Source organism: Oryctolagus cuniculus, chromosome 2 (genome assembly GCF_964237555.1).
Source record: "Oryctolagus cuniculus chromosome 2, mOryCun1.1, whole genome shotgun sequence".
Classification (NCBI taxonomy): domain Eukaryota; kingdom Metazoa; phylum Chordata; class Mammalia; order Lagomorpha; family Leporidae; genus Oryctolagus; species Oryctolagus cuniculus.
This window is the reverse complement of record NC_091433.1, coordinates 185,096,191-185,118,657: the sequence shown is the minus strand read 5'-3', so window position 1 is coordinate 185,118,657 and position 22,467 is coordinate 185,096,191. Positions and strand designations below refer to the sequence as shown.

The 22,467-nt window shown below is 41.9% G+C and overlaps 1 protein-coding gene across 1 annotated transcript in view; it reads left to right on the top strand.

Moving 5' to 3' along the window:
• The window catches only part of VSNL1 (visinin like 1), a 112,614-nt gene that overhangs the window by 21,225 nt on the left and 68,922 nt on the right, over positions 1 to 22,467 (top strand). The window lies entirely within an intron of this gene.

Here is a 22,467-nt window from a genome sequence, read left to right as displayed (position 1 = left end):
ACCTAAAATGTAATATATTGGAGTGAAATGGACATTTTGAGATTCAATGATTGTTTATCGCCCTTGTCTCTACTGTAGAGAACATCATGTTTGTTGAACTATTTGCTTAGTGTAAGGTTAACCTTATGACTATAAAGTAAACTGAAAATAGATCTTTGTAAAAATTAGGAATGAGAATAGGAGAGCAAAGAGGAAGAATGGTTGGAGCATTCAATACTGAGGGCAGGTTTGCATGGCCAAATGTCCTGAGCTTACTAGCATTATAACCAAATATATTAAATATGCATAGGAATAGACAAATAGACCAATGGAACAAAAATGGATATCTCATATTTTATGAGACTTGTTTGATTAATTACCAACAAAGGCAGCATTTCAGTTTAGTGAGAAGAGTATAATTTATTTTATAAACAGTACTGGAACAATGGATTATCTATTTGAAAGCAGGTAAATTTGGACCCGTATCTCACACCATAAAATGTAATCCAGGTATATTAAAGGCTTTAATTGTTTTAAGATTTAGAAAAAAATCTGAGGGGTATTTGTATAATAACCTAAATGTAGTAGGAAGTTAGCAATCAAGAAACTATATAATAATAGTTATATTTAATTTCATAAAAAATGTAAACTGCTACTATGTCAAAATGTACTATTAACATAGAAATTTGCAATCAATTTTAGTAAGCCTTACAGGCCAAGTGTTTATATCCTCTGGAGCATGCTGCCCAGTTCACAACCAAGATTCAGATTACAACATATAAAATAGGATGACATAATAGCTACTACAAGATGGTTTGATCATATCCTGGAGAAAGCAAATCTCTTTTCAATACATTTCTTAAATTGCCTCTTTGGGTCTCAAATCTTTCTTCAATAAAAGCTCAACAACTCAAGCATTAATTGAGTGTCTAGTATGTCCCAAGCCCCATACTCAAAAAATTTAAAAGCAAAAAGACAGACTCTGTTATAGAGATTATATTATGGCAAGGAAAAGCCAAGGAACAGATGATTAAAAGTTAATCAGCCTTAAAAAAAAAAAAAGTGCAGTCTGGAAATATGATCCTGCATATGTAAATAAAGATGACTTAGCCTAAGAAATCCAGAACAGAAACAAAGATACATTTTAGGTCTAATCCCAGTCAGGTGTAGTAATGCTCCCCACAGAGGATGTAGCTTGTGCAAAGGGCTGGCTCTGACAGTGAACCTGGCGAGAAACTGGGGCCTCCTCTTGCAAGTCTGGCAACTCATAGAATGCAAGTTCAAGTCTCAGCTGCTCTGCTTCTGATCCAGTTTCCTGCTAATGTGCCTCAGAAGGTGGAAGTTGCGGCCATGAATGTGGGAAACCCACATGGAGTTCCTGGCTGCTGGTTTCACCCTGGCCCAGTCCTGGCTGTCACAGCCATTTGGGGAGTGAACTATTAGATCTAAAACTGATCTCTCTTTCTCTTTGATTCTGTCTTTCAAATAAATAAATACATCTTTAGAAGGGAGAGAAAGGGGTGGAGGGGGAGAGAGAGAGAGAGAGAGACACTTGGGAGAGTGGTACTGGATGAGGCTTCAGAGTTAGGTAACAAGCAGCCAGGTTCTAGACTGTGGTGAATCTCTCATGCGCTATGTGAAATGTTTTTATACTAGCTTCTTAAACAGGAGCAGTAAGAAGCTAGTTAAATCTTTAAAAGGAGGTGATTGGTAAAATTTGCATCTTCAAAAGATTAAAAGGGCAAATTAAGGAGAAGATAGATGGAGACAGACCAGTTGGGAGGCAGCTGTAGTTGTCCAGGTGACCGGTGATGTTGGCTTGCTAAGAGCTGAGCAGCAAAGATTGAGGGACACATATAAATCTAGGAGATTCAGGAAATCACAGAAAAGCATGGCTGTATTTGGGAGGAAAGAGAGGAGGGAGAGACTATGCGGGCAACATGACTGATTTTGGTACAATTCTTCAGAGAGAAAATCCTTGCCAAGTATCTTTTCTTTTGTGACTCTGAACAATGCAACCCGGAAGTTAATCTAGAAAATGACACTCCTTTTACATTGTTCTAAATAGCTACCTTCCAGAATAAAAATGTGACTCACACCAAACTCTCTTACCCAGCCAGGAGGTCTGTAACACTTCTAAGCCTACTGAATTACTATTCACTTCTGTTACGTTTTGATTGAGGTTTTTGCAGGTCTGGAGTCTGTGGCAGGTGTTCAGAGTCTTTCCCAGCATTATGTTGTACTTCTAGGATTTGGCTGGTATGCCACCAATTTTTTCAAGTTTCCGAAGTTAGTACTTGATTGAAAGGAGAGACAAATAGATACTATAAACTCGGCAGTTTAAAATTAATTCATATTTTATTGATAGCAATGGCATCAACATAAATTTGAAAAAGAATGTAGTGACACTGCAAAGATATGCTATCCAGCTTCAAAGTTTAGTGCTCTTATGGATTCACAGTCCCTTGTCAATAATTCAGTGAACTGTCACCTCCAGACTTCACTCCAGCAATCCACAGACCAACCTTTATTTTTCACATGTTCATAAACATTTGTGTTTGAAATTTAAAAAAATCTAATAATTTATTAACTCCACATTCTTTAGAACTCAACGCAATTAATTTCTTCTCTCTAAAATGGCAGTTAGGGCTATGGGATTATACAAGCAGGTGTTCTTTCTGCTCCATTTAAGTTTGGCCTGGGTCTAGAACCTACCATCTGTCCCCAGTGAGGGTATACATGGTCCAGAAGCAGTTTTGCCCATGTGTGAACGTCATTTATACAAAAATGACTTAAAGATAAACATCAGAATTACTTACTAAACCTAGAGCCATCCGAAACCAGCAGAATTCGGGGATTTATGCTGCCTTCTTTCCTCAATTCAAAATGTCCCCCGGTCTACTCATAGCATTGCCATCTCTCTCTGTAGCTCAGCTTTGTATCCCTGTTGATGAAAGCTCCAGCACTGTCCATCTTCCATTCCCAACCCCTGAAGGAGCAAGTGTGACTATTTTTACCTCTGCTGGAAGAGCCCTTTCCACTCTCCAGCCTTACTGGTCTCAGCTGGCCTGTGCTGTGTCACTGTGGAGTCAGTGACCCAACCTTGACTGGATTTCACATCACTTCTGCCTAAATAACAATTTGATACTACTCACCTTATCATGGCATATAGATAGAACCAATTCTTCTAGAAAATACATGGAACGTATTAACAACTGGTGCATTCAATGTGTTGGGCAAGCAACAACTGGGGAGATGAGGTGAAAAATACCTTGGGCATTGAGTACATACATTACATGGGACATTACCTAATGTGCCTGATCAGCTGGCAGGCCTGTTTGACTCCAGACCTTGAGCGACTTGCAGACTCATTGTACTGAGAGGCATTTTGCTTTATTTGGCATCAATCATCTTGTACACTTAATAACAGGAAGGGAGGACAGTGGTCAATCCATCAAGTTGGCTAACTTGAGGCCAGTCGAGAGAGCTCCCAAGATTCAAAGTAAATAGGTAACTGTTAAATATTTGAAAACTGTCTTTCTACTATGTGAATTTGTAAGCCCTTTTTCAATAGTATGTCCAATGTACAGTTCCATTGTAAAGGTAATCTTTGACAATGATAAGGAATCTGAAAGATGTTACAATAAAATACTCATCATCCTAATGCTTAAAGTGAATTACTGTGATTATCTGACACTTTTATGTCTGATCTCTTAACAAGCCGCCTATTCTTTTTTTTTTTTTTTTTTTTTTTTTTGACAGGCAGAGTGGACAGTGAGAGAGAGAGACAGAGAGAAAGGTCTTCCTTTTGCCGTTGGTTCACCCTCCAATGGCCGCCGCGGCCGGCGCGCTGCGGCCAGCGCACCGCGCTGATCCGATGGCAGGAGCCAGGAGCCAGATGCTTTTCCTGGTCTCCCATGGGGTGCAGGGCCCAAGCACCTGGGCCATCCTCCACTGCACTCCCTGGCCACAGCAGAGGGCTGGCCTGGAAGAGGGGCAACGGGGACAGAATCCGGTGCCCCGACCGGGACTAGAACCCGGTGTGCCGGCGCCGCTAGGCGGAGGATTAGCCTAGTGAGCCGCGGCGCCGGCCCGCCTATTCTTTTTTACATAGTGCTGATACAGAGGACATTCACCTGCTTCAGAGTTCACTCTTCTCCATCTCATTTTTCTAGTTTTCTTCTTTGGTTCACAAAGGAATTTGGTTTGATTTTTTAAATGTATCAAGTGCAAAATAAAATAAAACAAAAATGTTTAGAAAAAAGATTTTTCAGGAAAACAAGACAGCAGCTTTCTTCTGATTCATTCTAACCCCTATTTCTGATTGTTAAGTATTTTGCTATGTGGCCTGGCAAACACCTTTGAGTCTTGCTTGAGTCCTTCCAACCTAAAATGCATTTTCAGGGCTTAAAACTGCAAGAAGCTATGTACAGATAGTTGGCCAAAGATCAAGTTCCATTTGGGCAATGAAATGTACATTTGTCATTAAATGGAACTTAATTACACAATCTCATGAGGTTGTTCAGAGTAACTGTTAAGAAACTATTCCAGCCGGCACCGCGGCTCACTAGGCTAATCCTCCGCCTTGTGGCGCCTGCACACCAGGTTCTAGTCCTGGTCGGGGCACCAGATTCTGTCCCGGTTGCCCCTCTTCCAGGCCAGCTCTCAGCTGTGGCCAGGGAGTGCAGTGGAGGATGACCCAGGTGCTTGGGCCCTGCACCCCATGGGAGACCAGGAGAAGTACCTGGCTCCTGCCATCAGATCGGCGTGGTGCGCCGGCCGCAGTGCACCGGCTATGGCGGCCATTGGAGGGTGAACCAACGGCAAAAAGGAAGACCTTTCTCTCTATCTCTCTCTCCCTCACTGTCCACTCTGCCTGTCAAAAAAAAAAAAAAGAAAGAAAGAAAGAAAAAGAAATTATTTCAATACTGATACTTAGGAGTCTGTAAAGCAATAGGAACTATAAGGAACCATATCTCATTTTACGTGCTTAGTACAACGGCAGGAAGCAGACAACTTGAAGTTACCCTCCTGCAGCTTTTTTGACTCTGTCTCAGAACTTCAAAAGATCAGAATATCTCACTACCTTACAAATTTTTGTAAGGTTTCTGTGTCCACTATCCCCATTCACAGATAAAAATAGAAATTGTGTTAAGTCTTCTTTTAAAACCCTTGCTGGATGTCCGCGTGGTGCAGCCATGGATGAGCAAGACGGGGTTCCCACTTTCGATGTGATCCAGGAACCCAGAGGAGTCAGATAAGTAAACAGGTAGTTGCAAAAACCAGCTTAAAGATATTAACTGCAGGTGCAGGTGCAGTTCTCACAAAGGAGTCACAAAACTATGGAAACTAACTTGGATTTCCATTTTAATTTGTGATACAAATTTAATACAATGCAAAAATGAAATCACTTGAGAATTACCAGTAGTGAGGAAAGAGAAATGTATCTTTCCTCAACTTAAAACAGACATGCATTTGGTCAGTTAACTTTTTACAGTTCTGGCACATTTTTTTCTTTCATATTCTACCACATGTCTTCTTTGAAATGAGCATGATTGCTCTCTATGATGATAGCTAGAGGAAAACTTTATTCAGAATCATAGAAGGCCATTTGATTAGTCAGTCTTCATTGTAAAATCTGAGTCCGGAATAGAGAGAATCTGAATTACAAAATGCTTTAAAAGAAAATACATTATTTTTTATTATGAAAAATTTCAACCACACAGAAAAGTCAGAGTAATGATAAATACCCATTGAAGTATTCTCCAGAGACTAGAAATAGCAGTGCCTTTTCATATTTTGAAATCATTTCATTTCTCTTCTCAATCCTATGTGTCTCCCTTCTTCCTCAGAAACAATCACTCTGTTGAATTTTGGTAAGCATTTTCTTCATGAATACTGACTGGTTTTTTTTTTATTTTCTTTCTTTCTTTTTTCTTTCTTTCTTTTTTTTTTTTTGACAAAAGGTGCAGTTTTGAAGTATCATTTTGACTGCTGTTTGTATTTCTTTTCAATTAGAGAGGGAGAGAAAGCTCCCATGCATTGGTTCAGTCCCCAAATGTCCACAACAGGCAGGGCTGTGCCACGGTCAAAATCAGGAGCTCGAAACTCAATCCAGGTCTCCCACGTGTGTGTGGCAAGAACCTGACTAGCTGGGCCCTCTTTACTGCTTCTTAGGGTCTGCATTAGCAAGAAACTGGTATCAGGAGCAAACTGGGTATCAAATCCAGGTGCTCCAGAGTGGAGTAGAGGCGGCTTAAACACTAGACCAAGTGCCAACCCTTGTTGTTAGTATTTAGGGAGATGACATCATACTGTAAGTAACATTCTCCAATTTGCTTCTCTCAAACAATATGTTTAGATTATTCTTTTTATTCATATAATATTCATTCATTTTCATTTCTGTATAGCATTTCATTATGTGATTATCCCTCAACTTAATTATTCCCATTTGATGGACATTTAAGTTATCTTTTTTGTTTCCATTACAAAGTCACAGTGTACATTTTTCACACGTTCCCTGTGTGTTTATGTTGAAATGGAATTGCTGGATGATGTTGTATATACACATAGAATTTCTGTTTTGTTGGATATTACCAAATTGTTCTTCCAAGAATATTTAACAGATTGTGGGTTTTTTTTTTTAAGATTTGTTTTTATTTATTTGAAAGACATGGTTATAGAGAGAGAGAAGGAGAGACAGAGAGAGAGAGAGATTTTCCATCTGCTGTTTCACTCCCCAAATGGCCGCAATAGCTAGGGTTGGGCCAGGCTGAAGCCAAGAGCTTCTTCCACGTCTCCCACATGGGTGCAGGGGTCCAAGCAGGTGGGCCATTTTCTGTTGATTTTCCCAGGCACATTAGCAGAGACCTGGATTGAAAGTGGAACAGCTAGGACTCAAACCAGTGCCCATATGGGATGCCAGCATTGCAGGCAGCAGCTTTACCCACTACACCACGCCAGCCCCAACAAACTGCATTTCTACCAGCAATATATTAAAGAGTTCATCCATGTTTCTCTACAACTTTGGTATCAGCATATTGAAAAGATTTTTTCTTTCTAAACTGATCATACAAAATGGTCCTTCATAATTCCCACTTCCTTACTTTTTATTGGTCATTTAGGTTGTCTTCTCAGTAAATTATTTGTTCATAGACTTTGTTTATTTTTCAATAGGATTGTCTTTTTCTTATCTATGATTTGGAATATAGTCTGAATATAAATACTTGGTTATATAAATTTTAGATATCTTTCCTTGATTGTTACTTATCAGGATACTTCAAAAAGTTCATAGAAAACAGAATTAAAAGGTAAGTATATTTTGTTACAAAAAATTTTGAAATCTATGCAGTTTTTCATAATATGCACATTTCATGAACTTTCTGAAATATCTTCATATTTAATTTTGCCCATGGTTGCTTTTTTCTTAAAAATAAAGTTTTCAATTTTGAGGTAATCAGTTGTATCAATATTTTACCATTATTTGTGTACATTGTATTTAATTTGCATTTTAATCAACCTGAAGTGCATTTTTATGATAGAGATGTGGTATGATATGGAGATCTAATTATCCTGTAATGTTATTGACTCTACTTTTCCTTCCATAGCATTGAATTAGGCATCCACTATCACATATAATGGTTCCAAAATTATATCACATATGAAGTTCCAAAATTATTAACTCTCTCTTCTAGTACATTGTTTTACTTTTTCATTCTTGTCCTAGTCCCACACTCTCCAAGTAGTGTAGCTTTAGAAGAGGCTGAGCTGTTGGGTGGAGCAGAACTCTTTCCTTGCTTTTCTTCAAACTGGCCTTAAGTATTCCTGACTCAGTGCTTTTCCACTTTGAACTTTAGAATAAGTTTTATCAAGTTTCACAAACTTAAAACAATTGAATTGAATGTTTACATAATGAGAAGAGTATTAATGCTTTAAGAAGACTTTCAGTTGGTTTTCAACTTGCTCGATTTTCTTTTTCAATGACGTTCTATAGTTTTCTACACGAAGTTCTGGCACAAATTTATTCCTAAGTATCTTAATGTTTTGTTCCTAATGTCTGTAGGGTCTCACTCTTTAATGTCAATTTTCATATTGATATTTAATAGTGTAACTTGTTTTATATACGTCCTTATCCCAAATGGTTGTTAATTACTTTTTAAGACATCGTATATGGTGTGGTTCTGTTAGTTTTTTCATCAAATTGCTATCAAGGAGTGATGACATCACTCACAAAATTACATTTCCCTTCCCACTTGTTCTGAAAAGCTTCCTTGATCATATACTAAGTGATTGTGTATAGCTGGATCTATTTCTAGACTCTCCACTCTGCTATGCCGATCTATAGGTCTATTTTTGTGCCACAATATTCTGCAATGCTGTGAGGAGAGCTCAGATTTCCTCTCTGCAGTCTTTGCTTCTCCAGGCTAAACATTCTCTGTTCTTTCAATTGCTCCTCTCATTTAGCATCCAAATCGCTTTCCATCCTCTTGAGGGCTAGAAGCAGACATTGTGAGGAAATTGTCCAAGCCTTGGTATACCCTGAAGTTCTTCACTTCAGAGAAAAGTATATAGATAAGGGCGAGATTGAGGCAAGGAAGGGAGAGTGGTGAATCTTGAAATCATGGGGTTTGTTCTAGGACTGACTTTCTTGTTTCTCATCTCCTTTAATCAGGCAGAATAGCTTACAATTGCTGTTATAACAGAGCCCAGTAGGGCTGAAATCCCAACTCCACCATATTCTTGCTCTGTGGCTTTGGACAAGTATTTTAAACTCTCTAAGCCCTATTTACCTCAACTGTGAAATAAAACTTAGTGGTGTCTACTTCATAAAATCAGAATTATGAGGTTAGGTAATCCATAAACACATAGTAAGTACTTGTGAATACAAACGATGTTCATTTCTACTAAATAGCAGTCATGTAAATCTATTATTTTGTTTAATATTTTGAGTTGTTAGAGGTATTAATGTATAAAATTTAATATTGAAGAATGAGATTAGCAAGTCTCCAGAACTTTCCCAAAGGCACCAGCTAGTGGAAATTGTCACTGGAGATCTCAGCTCCTCAGTCTACCACCAGGGCCCAGCCCTTTCCTGGGAATGACACTGCTCAGCAGCATGATATAAGACACTGATAACTGGTTCTTTGGATTTTCCAATGGTTACATCAGTGAAGCTGTAAATTCTTAGAGAAAGGTAAAGATAAGGTTCAAATATATGATTGTCTTGAGGCTTCTTTTGGGTTGCAACATGGTAAGGTGGCATAGTAATTGGAAGAAGCAGTATGATTTTATCCACAAATTAGCTGATGTGGAAACATATCTCTCCAAACTAAGGATTACTCAACCCTCTTCTCTAAGTGGCAGTGACACCAGCCCAGAAGCATTTGTCATCCCCACAGGGTGCCAGAGGAAGCAGCACTTCTTCTCCTTCAGCACATGTTACCTGTGCTCTCAGAAGGCCACGACTGGGAGAGAGGCAGGTGGAGGGTGCCATATTAGCAGCCTGTGCACATGAATGCCAAGTCAAACATAACCGGAAGGTCTAATTTTAGCCCTCCTAGCCTTGGCATTGTCCCTTTCAGCTAAGATATTTTTCATGCCCCACAATAAAGTGCTTTGTTCCAGCTTTGCTGGATACTTCACAAAGGCCCAGCAAGGACAGGGTGAGCCTAATTCAGAGCTGGAAACACATCAAAGACAGGATCCTCACTGGAGAGGGTCAGCACTCCTCCTGCAATCTTTGGTAAATATGCCCTTTCCATCCATCACCCAAAACTCCGAGGAGAGGCCCTGGGGTGTGCTTCTCCTTCTCCTCTTCTTCCAGCTTCTTTTCTGTCTCGCTTCCATGGCTGTCTCTCTCCTTCATTCTACACCTTCTCTTCATCCTTGCCTAACAAAGCCTGCCTCTTTCTCTATATCTGGGTCTTGTTTTCATTCCTGATATGTCATGCAAAGTGCATTTGATCAAGAGATAGAAGCAATCTTACAATTCACATACTGCCTCTATGATCTGTTCCTTACAATGACTTGGCCAATTAGGGAAGGAAGACATGTTCATAGAACTTATATAGGTGAGAAAACTGAAGCTCCAGGAGGACACAGACTTCTGCAAAGGCTCCACGGGCCACATGGAAAACACTGACAGAGTTGGGACTGAAACCTAGCTCTGGTGCTTTAGATGTGGTCCCTTGAACCTACTGAAGCACAGAAAATACATGCAGTCCTTTGGGAGGGCCCTGGAAAATTTTCCTGGGGAGATCAGTCAACAGTGTGAGGTAGCGGCCCCAGAATGTTGGGCTTTGCCTTCACCATTTCTTACTTCCTTGAATGAAGGCAGAGGAGGGTGACTCAGGGAACTAACTGGTTCCAAAGCCTTCTTGGAACTTTCTCTAGTCCTTCAGGCAGATTCTTTTCTGGATTTTATTGCAAAACCTTGGATCCACTCTTGGGCACCCAGAAGTGATGATCTATGAAGCCATCAACTTTTTGTCTTTGAATTTTAAAATCTTTCACATTTGTATTTCAACCATCATAATTATCATTGTGATTTTGCATTGACAAAGCTCTTCCCTACCTTGCATCCTATTTAAATCTCATGACAGCACATTGTGGCATTGTTACCATGGACCTCATAGATAACAAAATCAAGCCACAATGAAAATGTCCTGACCTGGTAGATTCTGAGAGTCAGGGACTCTGACCAGGGATTCTGAATTCTACCCCTGTGCCTCCCCGTTACTTCTCGAAGGTGTTCGATGTTGGTTCAGGGTTCTCCGAAGCCTTTTCAATGTCCATCACTTCGCCCAGAGCTAAATGTGTTGGGTCTCAGAATTAAAAGTCTTTGGCCTAAAAAATGAATCTTGAAATATTATTGTAGGTTATTTGAAAAAAGAGTATCTCCAGTTGAAGATATCACAAGTCTCCTTTCTCGTATTCCTGAAAGTGATCATTTTTTTGAATGAAAGAAGTTTGTTTATAATTTCTTTGTTGAAATGGAAATTATTAATGTCTGTTTTTACACTCAATATTACATGTACCCATTATAAAAACTTTAGAAACATATTGAAGAGAGAATAAACATTACCATTATGCTGCCAGGAGTTATCATCACTGTTAAGATTTTGGTATAAGGCGCCAGTGCTGTGGTGTAGAAGGTTAAGCCCCCAGCCCTATGGACACTGGTTTGAGTCCTGGCTATTCTGCTTCGGATTCAGCTCCCTGCTAATGCTCCTAGGAAAGCAGCAGAAGATGGCTAAGTCCTTGGGATCCTGCACCCATATGGGAGACCTGGATGAAGTTCCTAGCTCTGACGTGACCCAACCCTAGCTATTGTGGCCACTTGCAGAGTGAACTAGCAGATGGAAGTTCTCTCTCTCTTTCTGACTTTCAAATAAATAAATAAATAAATATCATCCAAAAAATTATTTGGTATAAATCATCAACAGCCCAAACTTCCAGTTCCTAAAAGATTGAGCAAGTGAATGCAGCATAAAGCAAAGTGATAATACACATAATTTTTGTTGCCCACTTTTTTTGTTTTGTTTTTAACTTTTATTTAATAAATATAAATTTCCAAAGTATAACTTTTGAATTATAGCGGCTTTTCCCCCCATATCCTCCCTCCCACCTGCAACCATCTCATCTCCCACTCCCTCTCCCATTTCATTCTTCATCACGATTCATTTTCAATTATCTTTATATACAGAAGATCAGCTTAGCATATACTAAGTAAAGATTTCAACAGACTGCACCCTCAAAGACACACAAATTATAGAGTACTGTTTGGGTAGTAGTTTTACCATCAATTTGCATAGTACAACACATTAAGGACAGAGGTCCTACATGGGGAGTAAGTGCACAGTGACTCCCATTGTTGATTTAACGATTGACACTCTTATTTATGATGTCAGTATCCCACTTTTTAAACTTAGCGGTCTATTACAATGTCTTCTCTCTTTTTTCTTTCTTTTTAGTGCATCTAGCATGCACTTATGTCAGTTATATTACTCACTCCATGGTACATCGCCATCATTGGCAATATAAAGCCTTTCTTGTATTTTCTTATATGCTTCTAATTTTCCCCTTATCTTCTAGACTTTCCATTGTCCTCCTCCATTCTATTGTATTAAATATTATTGTCCTCAGGTAATTGTTGATTCTTGAAAATATACAAAGTTTTTGGTAGATTTGTGTTTTGATTTAAATAAGTGACACTGAGTCGATATGAATCCAAATAAATCAATGTAAATCTTTTTTTTTTTTTTAGTTATTACTTGAGAGATGGAGGGAGAGAGAGAAAGGACAGGTCAGAGAGAGAGTATCTCATACACTTATTCACTCCCTGAAATAAACGCAATGGCTAGGGGTGGGCCGGGCCAAAGCCAGGAACCATGAACACAACCCAGGTCTCCCAGGTGGTTGGCACGAATCTGTTTGCTGAACCTATCACTGTTTCTCTCAGGGAATGCATTGGCAGGAAACTGGAGTTAGGAGTCAGAGATGGGATTCAAACCCAGGTACTTAGATGTAGGATCTGGCACCTTAGCCACTAGGCTAAACACCAGCTTGCAACCTTACTATCTTAACAACTTCATAATTTCCATTGTATAGCTCTACCAAGATTTATTCAGCCAGTTCATACAATGCACATTTAACTTGTTTTTAAAGAGGTAATTTTTAGTTTTTTAAATAATGCTGAAATAAACAACTTTGTGTTTAATTGTAAGTCTCTGCAGATTTGTGTGATTAATTCCTTGAGATAATTTTGAGGGACTACTTTGTAGAACATGCTTCACCCAATCAGCTCCAAAAGAAGCTTTACTGCTGACTCCTGGCCAAAAGTGTCTGTGTGCTTGCTCTCTCTTTTACCCATTGGCTTGTCTCTCCCTGATGACATTTCCCACAACCATCTTTGATCTTTATTTCACAGACTATCGCTTAACATTTGCCGATAAGCTCTGTTAATAGCCAGGCGGGATTACATAGTAATTTACTGACTCAACATTTCCTGACTCTCTGTTCAGTGGTGGGCTCTGAACTAGGTGCTGAGGTGAACCAATTACTTTTCCACTATGCTGGTGAGATGGAAGACACATATTATACATATTTCTGTAGCAGACAACATAGTGACAATAGTAGTACAAAGCAGAGAAAAGAAGAGGCCAGACAATGAAGTAACTGAAGATAAAGTATCCTTCTATATCTTGGAATGTGAGTGTTCATTCAAAGACCACATGGAGCGAACCGAGATTGTCCTCTGAGCAAAGAACAGCAAAAAGAAACACATCAGAGGTTAAACATGACATAGGGAGTAGTAGCATAGAGTGGGAACATGGGGAGAGAGGAGACTACAGAGGGGCTAGAGGTGAATAGAAGGGAGTGGAAGAGAATGGGAGGATGGAGGTGGACAGGTCTAGAAAGTTATGCTCAGGGTTGGAGTTCAGAGTCAGAGTGGAGTTAAGGGGAGGCCACTGAAGGATTTAAGAAGGGCAATGGTGTTGTTCCAGCCACAGTGTGTGCAATATTTCAGGTAGGCAGACTTCCCACAAGGAAGCAAGTTAGGAGGTTACTGTAATAATCACGGGGAGAGCAGACAGTGGCTTGAACTAGGGTAGTGGCTATAGAGAGAAGTAGATGGAATTGGGAGGAAGTAGAATCCACCAATTACTTAATTTGATAATTGATTAGATACAGGAACATGAAGGAGAGAGAGACATCCAAGATAACACTTGGACTCTAAATGGGACCTTGGGCAAATGGCAGGACATTTGCCAAGAGGGGAGGAAAGGACAAAGCAGGGTTGGGGGTAAAAAGGAAGAGCAGTTCTAGTTTGGATAGTGTGTTGAGTTTCATGCAACTGGGGGATACAATGGTGGAATATCTAGCAGGTGAGTGACTATATTACCTTATATTCACAGAAAAGCTGCCCGACAAATAGACTTGAAAACCATATGACAACACTAAATAAAAGTTTGTTGAATAAATGAATGATCTGTTTTCAGCACCAAGTTTCCTTCAAGTAGAGCAATTTGCTTCCAAAAAGCCACCACATTAGGAGAATTTCAAAGTTATCTATTTTTAGACACATCCACATAAATAAAGCTATCCTTTTAGAATTACTGTAGGGACAACAATTTAGGAACATGGTGAGTACAGGCAGCTCTCAAAGGGGAAAGAGCACTGGCCTAAGGGTCAGAAGAGTGTGCTGTGACAAGGACACTGTTGGCAGACACTGGACATACCAGTCACCCAACAGATACCCAAGTCCTCATGCTGGGACCAAATAGAAGGCTTCATCCTTGATGATCAAGGCCTAGCCCTATGACAAGGGATGTGCAAGTAATGTGGGACACTCCTGGCCTGCTCTCTCCCTCAGCAGCTCCCTGCTGCTCTAAGATAAGGGCCATGGTCCCTCCCCACAGGGACTTGGCAGCACAACCTAGAACACAATCTGTTGGACAGAAGGCTGTGATTATTAATGAAAGCATTTCCTCTGTTATCTCATAGAACCTAGTGAGGTTCTGACACTGCCAAAGATGGCCCATTTCCTTTCATAGAAACCAATTCTCAGAAATACATAGAATGCTCAGAGACAGGATGCACGGGGAAGTAAAAATACGATGCAGAAAAGTGGGTGGCTGCTTGAAACACTCCCAGATGAAAGGTTAGCAGCTATTAATCAGCTCACACTTCTGTTCAGTGGGTGAGCAAGGAATTGGATGGAAACTTCACTCAGTAGTGATGTTTAAGCTGCGACTGTGGGGTCCTCAGATGACTTTGTTCTTTCAAGTCGGATAAGAAGAATTTTTAAAGAGAGGAGAGTCAACAGGGCCATGTTTTGTACTCGGGGTACTTCTGTTTACGCATACAGGCCTGGTGTTGGCTACTCAGCTTAGAATGACTCCTAGATGGGATGGAGCTGGATCTTGGAATGTCCACCTCTCCACCCTCTCGAGAAGCCCAGTTTGCTGGGTTCGATGCCAAGGATAATAATAGTTACTGCTGTTGAGCACCCGCCTTGTGGGGGCACACTGGAAGGAATTCAACACTTTCCCTCATTTATCCTCATGGCAACTCTATGTAAGTAACCATAATTTTCACTTGACAAATGAGAAAAACAAGGCTCCAGGGCCTGTGTAGCTTTTCAAAGTCACACACCTTGTACTTGGAAGGAGCATCACTTGATCCCAGGCCTGACTCAGCACACACTTGTCCTCCCCACCAAACTAAGTCTGAGTAAAAAAATCAAAGAAGTGCTGAGACTTGAAAGAAAGAAAAGAGAACCCACCAGATGGAGTACAAAGGAAACTGAGTCAGAAATTAAGCTTTCTGAAGTCACAGACCAGCAGCCATGTACCAGCTATTGCTTTGGTCTGCATCACACTTCCCAGGAGCTCAGGAAATGTTCTTTGTGTCTAGGAGAGGAAGAGGAAGGCAACTGAGACTGGTCCCCTGAAGTTGATCAGGTCATTGTATCCCTTTCTAGTTCAGAGTCCCTGTGCACCTGGCTCTCAAGCTCCCAGGTGGGTTTTAGCTTGGGACGGCCTTGTGAGATCTACTGTCAGCTCTCAGCCTGGAGTCAGAGAGGTGCCATCCACCAAAGCTCTTAGCCCCTGACCCGTAGAGAACTGGTTCAAGCTTTCTAGAAGACCCTGGACCAAGCCTAAGGAAAAGGGCCACTAATTGCAACCTGGATACTAGACTGGTTTCTTCTACTTCTGCAAGATCTGTGATGGTCAGCCCATCTCAGTGCCCAAGGATCAAAGGCCTAGGCCCAGCAGCAACCCACTGGTCTCACTGCCAGAGCACTGCTATGCTCTGTTACTAACTGACTTTGTCCCTTGGCATCACTGCTTTAGGCCTTCTCTAGGAAGCAAAGAATTTGGATAGGATCGTTGATCCCCAGGGCCGGCTTCTGTTTTCACCTTTGTGTATTTATTCTCTTTTCTTGAACAGAACTCTTGTCATGTGTCCTGACAGTGCCACTGCCATCAAAATATTTTTCCTCATTTATTATAGATCAAAGAAGTACTTTTGCTTTATCTTGAGTCCCCAAGGATGTAGTCTGTGCCCCCCTACACACACCCCTCCTGTTTCATCCTCGTGGCCCAGAACCTCAACTGCAGTCCCACGAGGTTTGGGTTTTTCAGGTAATGTCATCAGAGAACACAGTGCGAAAGGACTTATTTTTCCTGCTGCTTCTCTGGTTCCCAGACACAGCAAGAAATGCCAGCCTGTGATCTGCCCTCTCACTGTCCCCCTCAGAGATGCTGCAGGGGGGTTATGAGTCCTTGGCTTCAGGAGGAGCACAAAGCTCCTAAGTGTCAGATACTTGACTTGCTTAGGAAAGAAAACCCCACACAACGTGCTGGGAAACCTAGGGGCATGTTTCCAGGGCTGTTCTAATGGTCTCTAGAAACTAGCAATGTAATGTCATTTGTTTATAGGATCCAAGGGTGAGGGGATTGTTTCAACATACTTGCCAGAGATAAACAAGCTAGTGGCTTACAGGCTTTGAATGCCTGACGTGGGGACAGCACACTGTGGGGTGGGGGCGGGACCCCAGCCATGTCAACAGACTCGGCCTCTCATCCCAGTTCTGCCATCAGCTGCTCATGTGATGTTGGGGGATTTTTCGCCTTCCTGAGCCTCAAATTCTCCAACCTAAAACCAAAGACCTTGATACAGAAGAGCCCAGAGGCAAATCTTTTTCAAAGTCTGGTCTTTCCTAGCTCTGTGATTTTTTAAATCCTAACACCATCCATCAAGCAAAAGGTTCTAGGGGCCGTGAACCTTGTCAGGGCTTCAGGTGAGGGGAGAAAGGGACCTAAGAGCAGATATCTGACATCTGTGCTGCTCTGGGGGCTTCCTCCTCAGCCCAGCCTCTCTGATTTAGATTCTGGCTTTACGGTGGCATTTCCCAAGTTGATCGCAGATCATGCTCATCTGAATCACGTGTTAGCTGTTTGGTTTTCCCTGCAAGGGAGAGCCCCATGGCGCTGTATTCGAACAAGACAATCAAGGGTGATTCTTGTTTTCAGGCAAGTTTGTGCAGCATTAAGTAAGAGTTTTCACCTGGGGACTTGAACAAGCGAAGGTGTCTGACCTGATGGGACTTTATCTCTCTGCCCATCCACTGTTCTCCATTGCTGTCTACCGTGCACATTCATTTCATCAGGCCTCACATTTTTTTTTTTACAGACAGGGTGGACAGTGGGAGAGAGAGACAGAGAGAAAGGTCTTCCTTTTACCATTGGTTCACCTTCCAATGGCAGCCGGCATATCGCGCTGATCCAAAGCGAGGAGCCAGGTGCTTCTCCTGGTCTCCCATGCGGGTGCAGGACCCAAGGACCTGAGCCATCCTCCACTGCACTCCCAGGCCATAGCAGAGAGCTGGCCTGGAAGAGGGGCAATCGGGACAGAATCCAGTGCCCCGACCGGGACTAGAACCCGGTGTGCTGGCGCCGAAGGCAGAGGATTAGCCTATTGAGCTGCGGCGCCGGCCAGGCCTCACATTTCAAGAGCTGTGAATGTCTCCTGCATCCAGGTCTGAGCCCTTCACCCTTGGAACTGTGTCCTCTCTTTACATCCCGCCATGCCTAGCCCAGCACCTTTCCCAGGGAAGATGCTTCTAAAAGTCTGCCCAACAGAGTTGTCCAGAGTGTTTCTGCCTGGGTGTTTAATTGTGCCCTGGGTCATCAGTGACACAAAACCATGACATCCAGACAAGGAGTAATGACAGCAGGTGGGGAGGTATCATGAGGAAGACAGGATCGGAACAGAGTCTTGCAGGAGGGGCGAGGTTTAGATAGAATAGTTAGAACGGGGCCTTTTAGGCAAGAGTCTAAACCTGAGCATGACAGCATCTTCTCTGTTTCCCCACTGATGTGTTTATTCTGCTGTGTACCTGCCCATGTGGCCAGACTGTTCTCAGCCACTCAGACTGTTGATGAATCTCACTAAGATTCAGCCAGGCTGATTGCTAAATGACTTGCAAGGAGCTGGGAGTGAAGTCCTGGTGCCTCAGAATCAACAGGCTCTAGGATGTCCTGGGAAATTGGATTAACACACATACACACACACACACAATCACTCTCTCTCTCTCACACACACAAACATCTAATCCTCTCTAATACCCAGAGTTTGTGGAGAAGAGATGTTCATGTGTGCTTCTTTTTTATAAGATTTATTCTATGTATTTGAAAGAGTTACAGAGAGAGGTAGAGACAGAGAGAGAGGTCTTCCATCCACTGGTTCACTCCCCACATGGCCACAATGGCTGGGGCTGCACCCAATCCAAAGCCAGGAGCCAGGAGCTTCTTCCGGGTCTCCCACATGGGTGCAGGGGCCCAGGACTTGGGCCATCTTCTACTGCTTTCCCAGGCCATAGCAGAGAGCTGGATTGGAAGAGAAACAGCCGGGACTCAAACCGGTTTCCACATTGGATGCCGGCACTTCAGGCCAGGGCTTTAACCCGCTGCACCACAACGCCGGCCCCCATGTGTGCTTCTTGGTCCCTCATTGTCTCTACTTCTTCCAGGGAGTTCTCCTGGTTGTCTCCAGAGGGCAGATGACCTCTTCCTCCCTGGAACTTGTTATCAATACAGGGGAAGACAAGGATGAGCAGCAAACGAAAACTCAAGGCAAGACGGCCAGCTTGGAGATGGTTGCAAGAGAAGATAATAGCTTGTATTAGGAAAGCAAAAGAGGAAAGAAATACCCTATCCCTTACTAAGACATTACTAGCTGGTTGAGCTGGGGTATATTAATCATTCTGTCCCTCAAAGTTCCCATCAGTAAAATGGGAATAATAACTCTCTTTTTTATGGCAGTGTTATATGGGTAAATTCCTTTGCACAAAAGTATTTTCTATACAAAAATGATACCTTTTCCAAGTATCATTTGAATTAAGTCACAGTACTGGCTCTCCTGTCCCAGGGCTCAGTCCAAATGGAGTTCTTTTGCCCACTGTATGTCAGTACTATTTTGTGCCCAGCCCTGGGCTTCTCACTACTGCAACTCGAGCAATGAGAAAGTCTTTTGAGTTTGGGGCTGAGCTGGCTTCGATGTTACAGTCTGTGACCTCAGCTTAAAAGTCTACATTCCCCTCCCTTCCTGGGTAATAGCACTCAAGTGCAGGAGGAGGATTCTCAGGTAAGGAATTTGCAGAGTCAGCAGGTGCTGAGACCAGCCCATCTCAAGTCTGACTCACGTTTTCATGGCTGTAAAATCCATGTTGCAAATCAGTGAATAGTGGAGTTGGAAGGGCCTTAAAGATCCTCTGCTCCAACTTGCTCATTTTTTACATGGGAAACTGAGTGAGGAGGAGGGAAGGATTTGCCCAAGATCACAGAGTATGTTGAAGGCAGAACTGACGTGAATACTTCTCAGATTATGTCTTGGTGTCTCTTTACAGGAGATGTTGTAAGACTTACTGTCACTTTTGTCCTTTCCGTCACCCTGCCCCTCCTAATGAAAGACACTACTTGACTGGTATCATTGCAGCCTGCAACAGCAGGCGTAAAATGGGAGCAGTAGTCCGCCCACACTTCCTTTCATTTATCACACATTACTAGGCAACACTTTCATGCCAGTTACTGAGGACACTGAGGTAAAAGGACGCAGGCCTGCCTTCAAGGTGTTCAAAATTTAGTGATGAAGACAGGGGAACAATCTCCAGGGGGGACTGGCTGCCTCCCAGAGTTAAATGATACGTGTCTCCCACCTGCTGACTCAGTTATACTTATGATTGCATTGACTCCCCTCTCATATAGAATGTGAGATGGATTTTCCTGGGAAGAAATATACCAAATGCCTCAGTCCCCCTCATTTATTCATAGCCTCAAAAAAATTTGTTGGCACTTAGGATAAATTACCAGGGAAACAAAGGTTGATAACAGACAAGAAACCTGCAGTCCAGTAGAGAAATAAATCATGAACATCAAAGCTTACCCAGGGATGGGCGATATCAAGAACAAATGGTGTCTAAGTCCACCATGAGAGTTTCTCAGAGGAGGTGGGAAGGGAGCTGAGACTACTTAACCAAGGGGATGATGTCTGCTGAGAAGACAAAGTGGGAATCGTGCTAGGAAGAGAGAACAGCACATGCGGGGCCGTGATAGTGCAGATGCATGCAAATTCTAAAAACAGCAACAGCTAATTATTGCTGGCACGTGGAGTGAAAAGACAGGCAGAAAATAAGGATACTGATAGGCAGGACCTGTGCCATGTGAAGGAGATGGAATTGCGTGCTGAGGACACAGGAGAAAAATTGTGGATTTTAGGGAGTTAATCAGATGGCCAGGCGTATATTTCAGAAACTCACTGAGGCAGACATGTGGAGGGTGTGTTGGAGCCAGGGAGCCCAGGGATGGAGCTGATCCAGGTAAGAACAGATGAGGCCAGATGAGGGCAACTGGAGCACCACCCTGAGCCAGGCTAGACTTTGATTTTCTGTGTGATCCACCCATCACCAGTCACCTGGGGGAAGGTACTGACTATAACATGTAACCAAAAGGCATGAAGTCATGGATTTGAGTCTCCAAACCTGTGATTCATGATCCTGGCAACACTCTGTGTCCGAGACCACCCTCCTCCCACTCAGCCAGAATGGTTTGAGACATCATAAATGATCCATGGAGAATCCAAGCTTTCTTGCCCAACAGAACTGATGTGTTGTTGAACTTGTAAAAGTACTTGGGGGGGGTGCTTTTTCTTAATCTTTAATCCACCTTCCCATCATTAATATAAAGTCACTTCTGAGATTTCGGTTTTGGTTCTTCTAACCGTGTTTTCCAAACAAGGCAGCCAGTCTGCCAAGTGATGGATCCCACTTCTATCCCTTCTTGGCAGTGACTCAGCTGTTTCAGACCTTCTTGCTTTTGCTGCTTTCATTCCTCATCTTAAAATGCCTTCTCTTCACTTATTTATCTATGGTCATGCTTTGTTGTCTTGTAGCTCCAAGTTCAAATTCTGGAACTGCATGTATTCATGGAACTGCATTGTGCAATCATGTACAAGCTACCAAAGTATTCTCAGCCTCAGGGAGCTTCCCAAATCCCTATTGCTTAGTTGTCCTGGAGTTAAAGATAGTTTGTGAAGTGCTTTATATAGCACCTTCTCCAACCTTAATTTTCAATACCCCATACTGCTAGGTGAAATTCTAGTTTGATAATCAAGTTTGTCATTCTCTACCAAAAAGGCCAAAGCAAGAAAGAATTGGCAATACATCTCCTGATTTTCAGGATAACTATGAATTACAGTTTTCTTACCCAGATTAATTAAACTTGACTCCTGAGTACCCACTTGATCTCCATATCCAGCTGTGGAATCCCACAGTAACCTATAATTAAGAGACAGTTGCTAATAACAGAGTTGGAGCTTGAAATTAAGAACAAAAATAGGTAGAGATGCACCATAATGAGGGCACTGTCGCAGATCCTCAGGTCCTTTCTCTGAAAGATGAGCATTTGGAAGATAAATGCTCATCTTAAAGGTCTCATGGAGCCACATTGTGTGTTACTGGGAGGGTGCGGCCGTGGAAATGATCCCTGAAAGCAGAGTGCTTTGCTTTCATTACAGTGAAAGAATTGCTCAATGTAGGGCAAGAAGCTGCCAATGGGTGTGGAATCAGTTTTAGGAGAAGGTAAAAAAAAAAAAATAGTGACAATAGTATGTGATGAGATTATCCCTTCTGGTTTGTTGCAAGTGGAAACCTGCCTAGAGCCTAGGAGAGAATTTGTCTCAAGCTCCTGGGAAGCCTGGATCCACTTGGGTAAATTCCTCAAAACCTGATTCAGAATGCTCTCACCAGCTTACAGAGATCATCTCATACTTTGTTTGTTTCGGTGGTCTTTCAGATTTTTTTCAAGTTTAACTTGACTTTTTAGATCAATTTTTGGTTAATTGATTATGTTTTATCCTCAAAAAGATAGAATTAAAAGGAATTTTTTTTTTGACAGGCAGAGTGAACAGTGAGAGAGACAGAGAGAAGGGTCTTCCTTTGCCGTTGGTTCACCCTCCAATGGCCACTGCGGCCGGCACACCACGCTGATCCGAAGCCAGGAGCCAGGTGCTTTTCCTGGTCTCCCATGCAGGTGCAGGGCCCAAGGACTTTTTTTTATAATTATCCTTATTTTTCCTTCACTAATGCAACACCTTTTTCCTTTTGGAGTATTTTTGGTCCTTGTTTATCTACTTATTTTTTAATTAGCCATCCAGATAAATCTGAAAGAATATTATTATCTCTGCTTTATTAGCAAAGAAATTAAAGATAGCAGAGTTTATTAATATTGTTCTAAATAACACAGATGTATATAATAAATGGCCAACTCAGGAACCAAGATAAGGAATGATTCCAAATATGCCCTATTCCACTACATTCTACTGTGATGTTGGCCACACAACCTGCCACATAATTACTGTAGGTGTCATAATTTAATGCAATGTTATTTTCCTTTACTATCCAGAATAATAGCAATCTGAAATTAT